The sequence below is a fragment of the Ischnura elegans genome, chromosome 7 (genome assembly GCF_921293095.1).
Source record: "Ischnura elegans chromosome 7, ioIscEleg1.1, whole genome shotgun sequence".
Classification (NCBI taxonomy): domain Eukaryota; kingdom Metazoa; phylum Arthropoda; class Insecta; order Odonata; family Coenagrionidae; genus Ischnura; species Ischnura elegans.
Genome location: NC_060252.1, coordinates 43,494,828 through 43,508,730, shown reverse-complemented (window position 1 = coordinate 43,508,730; position 13,903 = coordinate 43,494,828).

The window sequence follows — 13,903 nt, the reverse complement described above, 5'->3', positions numbered from 1 at the left end:
TGCTAGGATAAGTCTCAATACTTTGACCAGCCAGGGTTCGAGATTATTACGCTGCAAGCCACCTCATCGGTGTTTTGCCGGTGGTGACCATCTAATGAATCCTTGCTCTGCACTTAATTACCTGTTCGTCATACCTTTTGCCGGTGAACGGGAAGGTAATGCTAAAAGGATAGAGGGAAGAATATTAGCTAAACGGGTCGTGGAAGTACGAGAATATACGTTATAGATAGAATGAGAGGGATTAGGATTTATTGTGAATTGAGAAGGGAATTACAGGTTTGGACGGGAGAAATACTAGTGTAATTTTTTTTAAATCCTCTATGTAAACCTTCTTTAACTTCATTAATATTTTCTTTGTTAGCCTTAACTTGAAGTTTTACTTTCACTGCGCCTACAGCTGCGTTGAAACTAATGTTCGAGTTCAAGCATTAGGTGATTTTGAGGAAGTGAGAGAGCATAATTTAATTTTTTTAAGTGCTAGCTGCGAGTCTAGTTGAGTAGTAAAGGAAAATTGTTGGTCGGTGAAATCTGTGATAAACGCTCTGACTTTCTAACCTCTAATTACCTCACGTTTTGGCAGTTTTCCAATTGTCCAGTTGATCGTGATTAAAGAGCAAGGAAAGTTTTATTGCAGTATCACTTCCGTTAACTGTCTTAATTCTGAATAAATTAGCATAGTATTACCAAACTCATTCTTTGATTTATTTAGATGTTTAGTTCTTTCAAAGTTTCTGATGCCAATACTCATACTTAGAGATTGTGGGAAGGGCAAATTTTCGTCTACATGTTTTCTATTTTGGACTTCATTGAAATGAAATGGGAGTTCATCCTCGAACAAGTATACAAAAAATCCTTTCCTTACACCGTCACACGACGCGAAAAAGTAGGCATACATCTTTCGGTGTACAGCAAGAATTACAGATTAAATTATTTGGTGCAGGAAAGCTAAAAAGCATTCGCGGGGTTGGTAAAACCATAGACTCTGGTTGGACCGAGAATCCCTCGTCACGTTCTCGGTGTTGTTTCTGACGAGATAGAATTCCCATACTTTCGTAGAAACACGAAGGCCAGCTGGAAATGATGATAATACTTTATCCACTTTCTTCATATTGTATTAATTATTAGTTTCACAACATCATGTGTTTCTATGTGCACATTTTATTCGTTTTATATGGCAGAGTGAGGTTTCGGCTCACTATTAAAAATCCGCTTAAGTGGACTGATGTTGAGGCACTTAATTCTTATAACTTACGTTAAACAACTAATAACATGGTTTTATATCAATCAATGTTTTTCAGGGTGGAAAATTTTTCATATGTGGACGACACGTCGGTTTTATTACCCTTTTGATTTTGGTATTTTTAGCAAACTGCTGAGGCCAGTTCGGTAACAATTACCAAGCCAGTTTAACAGAATTTATCAAACTGGTTTGGTAATTGTTACTGAATTTTTCAATGTGCCATATGAACCGAAAAGTTTGATAAATATCATCAAAATTTGATAGTTCTAACGAAACATTTTTCCGTGTACCACAGTTTGTATCAGGAATGTAAACGTGTTGTCAAATGAACATCGGTCCCCAATGATTATGCCAAGTTGCAAAAGCAGAAGATGTTAGCTGTATTCTAGATTAATTCGTACTCCGTATGCAGATATTCCATGTGGAGGAGTTTTCGACACTCTCGTATGTCCTTGGTAATCGTGGAATTGGATTTATGACATCACTCCTGGTAATGAACCCATCACTAAATTCATTGGAAACATAGGTGTAATAGTCATGCGTAATTGACTACGATGAATAAATTTGGGAATTCTGCGCGAAAGAAAAATATACGGAGACATTCTAATGAAGGATATCGACCAGAGAAATAAGACAAATTCTGTACAGAAATGACGACCGTATTAATTTTTGCCAGCAAACCTATCTTTCATAATTATGAGCTCTTCAATGTTATTAAGGCTAGGATCAGTGTTTCATGCCTTGAGAGGAATCATCCCGTGCCACACCCTGGCGGAGGCTTGCACGGCACCTCGTAGATGTAGATGAATCGTTTTCCGCCTATTCCTACCAATATACTTATCAGCGTCCCCTGGAATTCCGATAGCCACGTTTCTTGCAGTCACGTGGCGGGGGATCTGTTTTGTGTATGCAAAGCCTTGCAAATGATTTCACCCTTGAAGTCTATCGCACATTACCGTTTAGAGAGGTACTCTATGCTCCTGCATTCCACGGTGTAAATATTTTCCCCTCAGATTAAGAGAGAGAGAGAGGGAAACGTTTCCAGTTTTGCCCGCGAGGCGGCAGGCAGACTTAGCAGGCTTTCCATCCCGTTCGCTTATACGTGTCGGAGGGCGACCGATTACGACCTTCGTAGTGCAATCAATTCCAATCCCCAGCTCCTCCCCGTCGATTTGTCATTGATCCGGGTCGCACAAGTGAACAATGCGAACGGAATTCCTTCGCAACGCCGTATTTATTTTATTTTTTTATGATGCGATGCGTATCGAGTTTTAGGGGGCGTGGTTGTCCGGGTGAACTTGAAAGGAAGGTTAACTTAGAGAAGTACTTCTTTCTCTCTGCTTCGCATCGCGTGTTTCAGTCGCCCTAGGATGGTCAGGATCAGTGGCGCAGCGTTTTGGGGGATAAACCCTCCCCCAAGAGCTCGGGGAAACTTTTCAGTTTATCCATTTTACTTCATTTGATTAATATATCTATAGGATAGTGTTAGGATTAATAAAATATCCCTCAGAAAGCCATAAAACTCACCATTTTGAACCATTTATTTAAAAAAATTCTGGGGGAGGGATCCCCGCACCTCCCGCTTATTCTGGTGGGTATACCACACACCCCAGGTGCATTTGCGCCTAAAACCCCCCCTAGCCTTAATAGGGTGGTTTCCTATTATTTTTTTATTGCTTTAATCGAAAGATTATTACTCCTGGAGTACGTATTTCACGGTTTTAGATTTTTAAACGACAACATCTATTTTTCGCGATTAAATGAAAAGTGAAAATTTTCAAGCGCGCGAAAACGCGACGCTTAAGTATGAATGTCGGGAAATATCCCCGTACGTCGTATTTCTGGTTCCCCCTCCCGCCCGGTGAGGTGACCTTGAGGCGAGGCTTAGCGCTGATACGTCGCAGGATGCTAGCGGATAGCTGAGTACCTTGCTGAAAGGTAGCGCTTGGCTTAAAAAAGGTTTATTAATACCTTATCAAACGAAGAAAACTTTCCGAACTTAGCCAGTTTTAATAGGTGATTATTAAGACACGTTTCCCTGAGCTCTGTGCCTCATGCATGCATTGGTAACCTCAGACGATGTATAACTCCTATCCTCTCGTGTAGAAACTAGGTCCCTGTGACGTCATGCGGAGTGGAATCGCATGGGCGCCAATCTGGCCTTTTTCAAATGAGGATAAAATTTGACCCTTGCCATTCGTCTAAACCGGTATTTCAAAAACCAAATAATTTGTGTATTATGAATACACTAATGGTGGGTAATGAATCGCTATCAATGCCTTTCGTTTTCTTTGATGAAGGAAACTACCCTATTCCTAGCAGCGCCCCTGGTCAGGATTAACTGGAGAGATGCAAAGGGACACTCACCCTAGTGGTCATTCTGTCGTGGGGTGCTCTTAGTCGTTCTTTCTCAGAAGTGTGTATGACCGTTTGCGCTGTGTCTTCTTTACTCGTGTCGTCTTTTTAGTGTCTTCTTGCGTATCTCCTTCCTTAAATCGAACGGAAAAGACAAATTCGGGCGTTAATATTGTGTATATTTCGAATAACTTCCTACGTTTGCATCGAATTGTGTATCGAAATGTCTCGAATGTGTTACAAATAATAATGAGTTCCGGTCTTTCAATGTGCGTAAAATCAACAGAGAAAAAATAATTCGCCTTGACCGGGGTTCGAACCCGGATCCCTCGATTTTCGGCCGAGTGCTTTAGCCAGTTAAGATACCGAGGCGTCATTTTCCCCTGTGGAAATTGTTTGTAATTTCCACATAGGGGAATGACGTCTAGGTAGTTTAACTGGCTATAGCACTCGGCCGGAAATCGCGGGATCCGGGTTCGAATTCCTTTCAAGGTGAATGATTTTTTCTCTGTGGATTTTTCGCACAATTTGTGCATTGCGGGTGACTCCCTTAAAGTTATCACCGTGGCTAGTCCCGGTATACTTAATTTCTGGTCTTTCACCTTTATCCATAGTCATTATTATTTATAATTTTAATTTTTTTGCCAGCTTGAATTTACACTCTAAATACAGGTTTTGTTAAGTATGAATTTATTAATATGTCTCATTATGGTTTAAGCATCAATTCCCTCTTATGTATGGATATCGGCTAACATGCAAATACTTCGCATTCTGAGACCTACTTTACGGCCAATTTTTGCATTGAGAGTATTTTTCTAGTTTTTTTCTCAACTTAAGATAAACTTTAGTTTGCAATTGTAATTTTCCAACGTATTTAATTTAATATTTGCTGTCGAGTACGTTAAGTTGATACCAAGGCTGCAATCGAGAGATATACTTAATCTTAAGGCCATATGAGTTTTTATTGCAACCCAAACGACATCCGTAGATTTCAGACAAACGTTCAAAGATCATGAAGCAATTACTCCTGTTTTTAAATGTAATGATGATTGATCTCGTACGCAATCAATAGTTCACCGGGACAATTTTGTTTTTTTTTTATTGCCGGATAATTCTTCAGGTCGAATTTTATATTCATAATAGACTAAGGAACGCGTCTTCCTAACTCCACTTTGATTACCCTTGAGGATATTTTTCTCTCGGGAATGGTTTACCCTATAAAAATATAGTGTAACCTGAGTATAAGGTTTCAATGGCTTCGTTTACTCAGTCCGTAAATTTCAATGCATCAAAAGAATTCGGTAAATGGAAGGGAAAGATAAGGTACAATGAAAGGAAAAAAATTTCCTCCAATCAGCCGTTCCCTCATAATGTTAAAATTAGAAACTTACATTCTTCTTTCTCCCGCATTACAAGTTATTATTCATTAGTGTTCCAGTTCATTGAATCGTTCACAGAGAACCCCTCATTAAGGGAGGGAGTCACTTAAGATCTTGTAAAAAATAACGAACTGCGTGAGGCCGATACTAGGAGGAGAGGAATAGCTTAGAAGCGGAGACTCATTCGTCATGAGTTACTGACGTCAGTAACTTATTTGCAAAAGGGTAGAATGCGTACATTATTCTTGACGATTTGGTCAAAGATTTGCCATCGGATCCAGAAAGGGTATGAAAAAGATGCGGGTGCCTTCTTTTGTTTACCTCTACCATGATCGCCATTTTGAAATACCTTTGAGCTGGCCCATTCTCATAACTATGGTCCTTCTCATAACCCTTCTCTTGGCGAAGGTAACTTGGCCATCGTATCGAGTGGAGTTGCGTGTTCTTCTATGGAAATTTGCGTAGTCATCAAGAGATCATTTGTGTCTGTCAAAAGTCATTGTTGCGCCTAATCCTTACTGAATTCGAATCTAGTAACTCACAGTGAAAGGGATGCGTGACTGGAAGGCGATGCATGTAACTGAAATATCGCTTTTGGCACTCCTCCTCTTTGAATAATGTCAAGAAAGTTGATATACGACGGAAAGGAGAATGTACCATTGGCAGAAAAATTAAGTAATCAGACGGATCCAAGAAATAATTTGAGGCCTTTGGAAACGTGTGAAGAAATTATGACTGATTAAATTTATTTCACCATTCCATAAGACTTCAAAATTTTCGTGAAATGTCGAAAACGGAAAAAAATATGTTAATTAAAATTTCGATATTCGCTGTAGTTGAATCCTCAAAAGTCACGAAAACTTCATTAGTCAGACACATTCATCTGGAGCCCGGTATGAATGTGTTGAAGTTAGAGGTTTTATTATGTAGAAGATAAAAAATGCTAAATCCAAATCTGATTGACGATTCACGTAAGATATTAAAATGTATAAGTATAATAAATAAGGAAAGAGAATGAAAAGGCATGAAAAAAGAAAACTGAGAAAATTTTAATTGAAATTAGTTCATGCCTTAGCCGTTGGAATTAAAATCAGCTGTTTTCTCCTGCTTACAGCTGCTTAAGTTAGCCGCTCACCTAAGCCTAGGGAATATTCTTTGGCTTCATAAATGGTGAAGGAGTGATCATTGTTTTTTCTCGGTCGAGAAGTAGAAAATTCTTCTGGTGTTTAAATGTTGAAAGTCGTAGCACTGTTTAATTGATAGGTATGCATTCACTTGCTCTTGAATCAAATCACACTCTTTTCAATTGCTGGACCTTTGCGCCGACCACCAATCCAGATTCGTAAACTCCATAAGGTCCTACTAGGTCCTACTAGTAGGTGTTGTCGATTTTACAAAATATAAAATGTCTGTTTTATCTATGAATTAATTTTATGACTTTGAAATCATTATAAGACTGAAACCCATGCAGTAAGGACAATATATGTACAGCTGCCAGCGATGCGGTGGAGTCTTTATTACCAGTCCGTCTCCGGTCGCATTGTCATGAGTGACATTGCCGTCAGAGGACGTATACCTCCTGCCCGACTGATCTTCTTAGTGACGGAGTACTCGTTTAGTACGTCCTTAAAACGTATGCTGTATGTTGAAATTTTCAGAGCATGATTATGAGACCGTTTATAAAATTCGCATTTGCCTCAAATTTTATAATTTTACTTTTTGATAATTTCTCAGATGTATTTTTAATGTTTGAGATACAATTGCATCTACATCTACGTATCACCCTGCAAGCAAAAGAGGTTTTTCGCAGGGGGTGAACCACTCCCAACATGCAGCCACCACTAATATCCACCATGTGCAACACCAACCATGGGGATTAAAGTTTACTTCCACGAAAAGGAGTTACGCAGTATGTATGCTACATATGGCACATAAGGTATGAGATTAATCCATATCCTACTTGTGAAGGCAATCTGCCTATAAAGCTAAAATGTAGAGAGAAATAATGTTAGAAATTATAGGAAATTTCAGAAACATGTATTAAGGAATACAGAAGTTAGTAAGCTACACCATCAGTCAGCTCATCTATTTCTAAGTCCTAACGTGCAGAGATATTCTGTATATATATATAATGCATTCACCAGTGGATTTAACTGTGGTGAGCTCCCGGGGCGCAGCGAGGGAAGGGGGAAACCCCCCAGAACTCGGAGAAATTTTTAAATTTAAACCATTTTACTTAATTGGATAAATATTACTTGGAGAATAGCGTAAGGATTCATAAAAACCCCCCATAAAGCCGTAACACTCACCATTATTCCTAGCTGTGCGCCTGGTGAGCCCTACCCTCGTCCATCCAAATCAACCTTCGCTCTGGTTGAATCACTGAGTGAGTGATTGCTGCATTCAAGCAAGTACGATTAAAGAACGTTGCTTGATATCTGTTTGATTTTGCGGTCATAAGAAATCGGATTTAGTAGATGGTACTCAAATTTTTCGCAGTTGTTCGGCATAATGTGTGCTCATGTTTTGGGCTTGAATCCCATTGGAAGACGACATTAGCTGGAATACAACCATTCTCTGTCAGATACGTGACCAGAAATTAATTTTGGGAGTGGGATAAGTCTAATACAAGTCCATTGCTCCCTTTAAATGCCGACATAGATTGAATTTCATTTGCGCATTTACCACATTGTGGAGAGATTATTTTTTTACTTGTTACTTTTTCTTCTCGCTACTTTTTTGTTTGTTATGCGTTACTTTTTACTTTTTTTGCACTTGTCACGCAAATGTTTAGAAATGTGCATTGATGAAAAAAATTTTTTTAAAACAAATGATTATCAAAAGCTATCTAACGTTGTTTTACGCCGGTCGCTTGCGGTATTTTTGGTTAAAAAAATTACGAACTAATGTAAGACAAATAGCTAAGAATTTGCGCCTAAAAATAATGGTTATTCATCGGAACCCGGGTCGATTTATTTAAAAAAGGGGGGTTTTAAGTAATAGATATTCTTCCAAGTAACCTTATTTTTGGGTAAGTTGAATACATTTCGGGGGGTTTTATTTACCCTATAACGCCCTCCCTGGCTCCCTTTTTCGCTTGCAGGTCTCTGCAAGCTCATTGCGTCATCCGCGAGCGATGAAGGATGGAAACTCAGAAAGGCCATCGTTGACGCCCGAAATATCAGATGACTTCCAGGGGTGTGAAGCGACCCTGCCCCCCGGGGCCACGCGACAGATGCGCGACTGAGCATACAGTTGACCTTGTTTGGGGGTCTGTGTGTCACATATGCCCTCATCCAATTACGAATGTCTCTGAAAAAAGTGGGTCATGATCATTGCTATGTCAGAACGTCATCACCCGCATAGCCGATCGGAAAGATCCTCGAACAAGGGTATTATTTATCGATGAGGAAAACTGTTTCGATTTCGGATGTCAAGCCTCTCATCAAGGTCTAAAACCGACGTGTAATTTATAAAGGTACTGGGGGTCTTTTGCGGTCTTCTCCATTGTGCCCAGTGTCTTCATATCTTATCTTCGCCCTTTCTTAAGTGACCCTGCACTTCTCATTTTTCAGCCCATATAGCTTGGCCATGAGCTAATCATTCAGTATCCATCACCTGCATATAGATGCACGAAGGTTCAGCTCGCGTTGCTCGCGAAAATAGATCCAATTTTGTTATCTTGGCATTTAAAAGGTCTCAATTACTTTATGAAAAAACACATAATTCCTCATTCCTCATCTGTGTTGAACGATTTAGTTGTGCAGGATATTCAGCACTCTGGAAAACCGGTAAGACCGGGAAATCTCATGAAATTTTCTTTTCACTGGGTACCTCAGGGAAGCATTAAATTTACTAGGGATACTTCTTCTGTAATAACGTGTAAAAACAGAAACGAAAGCAAAGCAACGCAAGCAAGCGATGGTACGAATTAAAATTGCTCGCAATACAGTGACGGAAATTCGGAGTGTTTGTCAGGGGATTAGTTTCTCTAGCATATTTATTAATAATTTAGGGATGTCATCAAGAGATCACAAAAACATGAACCAAACAAATATCCATAATCCATGTTTAATTGCCTCATCATTACGTAGCTGCCATTATTGTAGAAGTATTTTTTACCTGAGTTGCTCAGTTGCAGATCATTGTTTAATCATTATGCTTTTACGCTACGAGCCCATTGTCACTAGTAATCGCAACTGTACGCAATAAAATATTCTAATAACTTTTCTCCAGCATGCAATTTTCAATAAATTTATTGTAAGGAGAATATATTTTGGGGCGTAGCGGTGTTTTGAATCAATTTTTCTCTCAAGCCATGATATACCCGAGTCTGTTGCTGTGCTTTTGAACTGATATTTTGTCTGGAAGTCTAACTCTTTTCTCACCCATCCTTTGATTCCTTATTCTTATTCTACGCGGTGCAAATAGACTTGTGTCGATAATAAGGCCTTATTTTAAAGCCGAAATACTTACAACTTCCGTACAATTTTTATTTTGGAGAGATTTTTCCTGTGCATGGTAAAATAGAGCCCAACCACATGATGATGAGTGTTAGTGTATTTTTATCTCGAAAATTATGGGATTACTATATATTGCACGAAATCATACGTATGATACACATCAAAAATAAAGTTCTTGAAATTTAAATTTTCAAATGTCAAGTATTTATTGCCCTCGCTACCCAATAGATTGTTAAGCATGTATCATATTAAACTTGAGCATAAAAAATAACTTGTTGTAACTGTTGAGCTGAAAACTCATAAAGAGTTTTTTTCTCAGCATCTTAAAATGATGTAACTCAACTAAAGATGTCATTAGCGGACTTTGAAACTATTTTTTGTCCACTAAAGTTGATTCAAAAGGTTATTTGCTGTGATTAAAGTAATATATCATTAATTTATGTGGTTCTAATCAAGTTAATTTACCCCAAGTAAAGTTCTCGGGAACGGGTTTTATATAACGGTCCCATAAACATCCGCAAAACAATCAAAAATGATGAGTAGCTAGTACCTAGACTAGACATTTGACTGGATTATTAAATGAGTAAAATAAGGGATGGGTTCATGAACACTTTAGAAGAAAGCAGCTACAATCATCCATGCGAGAATAGAATGCCATTGAGTTCGTATTGCAGCTGATATTTCCCCCTAATATTATCGAAAAAATTGACATTTGAACTTTCCTGTTATGCAATTTAAAATTTTATCTTTTACCTGTGACCCCCTGTGCTGCAATGGAATGCATTGAAAGTTTTCTGGTGAAAAGTCCGCTTGAAATTCATTCAAAATGCCAACCTTTCCTCCGCCCTTTGGTCAGGTAAGGATTCCCACCCCAACTCGATCAACAGCCTTGGATTTAAGATGTTGGATATCCTCGTGTTATCTTTACCCTTGCGTGAATCGCATATTTTATAGTCACTTCCACGATCCAGACGATGACCGCACGAAGAAAAAATTTTTGAAGATGGTCGCTTTCTCCATATACGGCTTATTGGTCCTTGACATTTTTCGGCAAAAACACATCTGAAATAAATTAATTTGACACTGGTCCTGAAAAATGAAGGGGAATGTTTCAGAGCGAATGGGTAGATAGGAGCATTTACGCTGTGCTATGCATTTTATCTCGGGCCATTCCAGGTGGTTTAAGGCGTGCCGTCCGAAGGTCCAAGGAGATGATGCGGTCACATTCTGGTTATTCGAGAAAATCGGGTGACATTTATATTTGCCAATGAAAAGTGTGCAAAAAAAGTCCCGACTCTCATCCCCATAGGTGGTTGTTGCATGCTGGTTGTTTTATATTTTAGTGAAGCCACAATGTCTTGAGTCATCTGCGTCGCTGTTATGGTGTCTTCTGTCTGATATGGTGTGAAAGAGGATTACGTGGGAAACATGAGTTGGAGAGGCGCTTTCAAATTGTCTGCTCTCCGTCGAACCGGGAATAACCGGAGAAAAGAGGGAGTTTGATATTCAAACCGGATGCGCCGTAACATATGAGAAAACAGTAAAAAAACCTAAAGAAAGATATATTACTTTCCCGGCGAATAGACTTCGTAAAATGTACTCACAATAAAATTTCACTCACAGCCCTGAGAACGATGGCCGAGGCGGACATCGAAACATCGGCAATTATGCAGTTCCTGACCCGGTGGCGATCCCGAGAACATTTTACTAAGTAAAAAAAAAACTTCAGTGTTACGTTTGATCGAACTCGTAGCGGGAAGCCTCAAACTCATAGTGCGAGGCGTAAATTCCGCCGTATGTACGATATCCTAGGAACTAGACAGTAACAGGTACGAATCTTGGAAAAGTAGATTGTTTTCCTTATGATTTTTCTACGTAGTTTATAAGTTGACTTTACGCGTCATCCATCATTTTGGATTCGCTTTTTTTTACTTTGTGCATGGGAAATTTTGGGAAGGTTTATAGGCCTCGCGTTAAAAATGAAATCATGTTAATAATATTTAAATTGGTAAAAAATATTTTAAAATTCACGTTTATATTCCAACTAAAAATCAAAAATAGAAACAAAATGAAAAATATTTTTTCAAAACATGGCTTTTTCCAAAAATAGTATAAAGTGCACTAAAAAGTAAAAATACTTTTCATCGCTCGGAGAACTAAGCGTGGGTGCTAATCAGGGATGCCAATTGAAACTAAACGAAAGTCAAAAATAGTAAAATCAGCAGTTTCGTTCTCGGGAGTGAAATGTTGAAACGAAGTGAAATGGATTTCAACCTGAGAAGCTAACCTCAGGGTCGAAACGAAATCGGGATCTGGGAACTTCTGGGATCGAAACTTAACTATGAGCAGCGGAGTTTTGATTAATTCAGTTTCGTGCCGAGAGTAAAGTTCTGTCCCGGGTCGTAACTAAACTCTTTGGTGATTTTAATTTCGTAAGCGGGAACGAAAGTAAACCTATGCCTCGTATTTTCGTTTCCCTCCTGGGTTGAAACGGAACATTTTCGTTTTGTTTCACTTGCCATCCTTGATGCTAATTCTTACTTTTCATTAGATTTTTCGGCTCTCATTTCTAATGACCCTAATCAGCACCTAGACTTCATTCTCCTAGTGATCAAAAGCTATTTTTTATACTTCTTCATGCATTTAATGCTGCTTTTGGAAAATTATTTTTTTTTTAACTTTTTTTATCACATTTTTTTCAGTAATTCTCGGTCTGATGGAATGTGAGATTATGTTCTATCGCAAGCACCTATCCCCATCTTCGTTCCGCGTCAAAACTCTAGTTACCGGCCTCGCAAATGTCCTCAGGAACAGTGGCATTACTAAAATAAAGCAACTGCGTACGTATAGAGGATGAGCATCTGGGCCTTCTGCAAATATAACTGACCCCAAAATACCTGGAATAATAACCGGATTGTGACCGCATCCTCTCCATGGACCTAAGGCATTGTGGCCTAAAAAAACGGCATAAATATAGTAGAGGATGAGTATCAGGGTCTTTTGCACAATTTTCATCGGTAAACGTAAATGTCAACCGAATACCTCGAATTACTGGATTTGTGACCGATCCTCTAGGAGAATATTCGGACGACACATCTTAAAAAACCTGGAATCCTGACCTTTTATCCAATATAATTCGTACCATTGAACAGGTTGTTACTATGGTATTTATAGGAGGCGACCAATATATCAGGTCATTTGCGTCATGAGGAAAGGGTATGGAAGGAAGGTTGGATAGAAATCCGTCGCCGGCAAAAGCCTGCTTTTAATTAAAAGCGCCAAGGTGACCAAGACTCAACGTCCCATCCGACGGACGGAGTGGTGCGCTTTAACTATTTTCCACACAAAATTCAAGCAGAAATCGGGCAAATTTCTTTGACTTGCAAGTCCATTATTCATTATCATTGTTTGTTAATCGGGTGTTATATAGAGTTTAATTTTAGAACTAAATAAAAAATTAATGTTTTCAATTTTTACCCACCACCACCTTCTCGTTCCATGTCCTCAATCCGACTCTGTTTTTATAATGATGTGCAATTAGCAAATACTCAAATATAGTTGTAAAGAAATGCCTCATTTCTGAGTTATTACTTTATGAGTAACCCAAATTATTCTTTTGCTCCAATTCACATTTTTTTAAACGGGCACTTTATTTAACAGTGACAAAAATTATTCAAATAATTTTCTAGATTTAAACTTCTCCCTAAAACTCGTATAATCGTGTGAGGAATACAATGGTTGGTGAATTTTTACGTACCTTTTGTTATTTCGCAATTCGTATCCGGGCTCGAGAGTACATAACGTGTGCGCCCACAGTAGCTTCACGTCAGTTTGGCCTCGATGACGAAATACCGTGATCAGGCGCTATAAAAAATGAATTCATTTTGCCCGCTCAATTTGTCTTCTTACAGCAAGAAAATCATGCATGAAATATTAATTAGAAAATGAAATTAGGGGAAATAAAATTTTATGGAAAAAAAACTGAAAAAGATGAGAAAACGATGATTATTGTTTATTACTATTATCGGACACCATTTTAAAGTCCGTTTGACTATATAAGTTTTAAGCCCTGTAATTGGTCACAAATGCCTGTTCATTTTTGATACTGAGGACTGATTCTAGTTAATTAGTTACTGTTCTTAATGTTTTACAAAGAGTTTTGTAATATGACTGCAGCGAGCCGGAGACATGTTTAAATGCTGATTAATAGAGAAAAAATTGTAATGAGTCGATTAAGTTTAACGGATTCTATAAATTTACTTCCTTTTATTTGAAGTAGTAATTTTTCCCCATTTTTTGCTTTGAATGTTTCATATTGCCCATTTTTATTTACTTTATAATTACGGCATTAGACTGGCCGCTGGAACATTCATACAAATATAAAGAATAAATTATTTCGCTATATCATCAAGAAAATAATATTTAAGGTTACAACAATATAGGAAACATAGGCACCCCTTCCGATA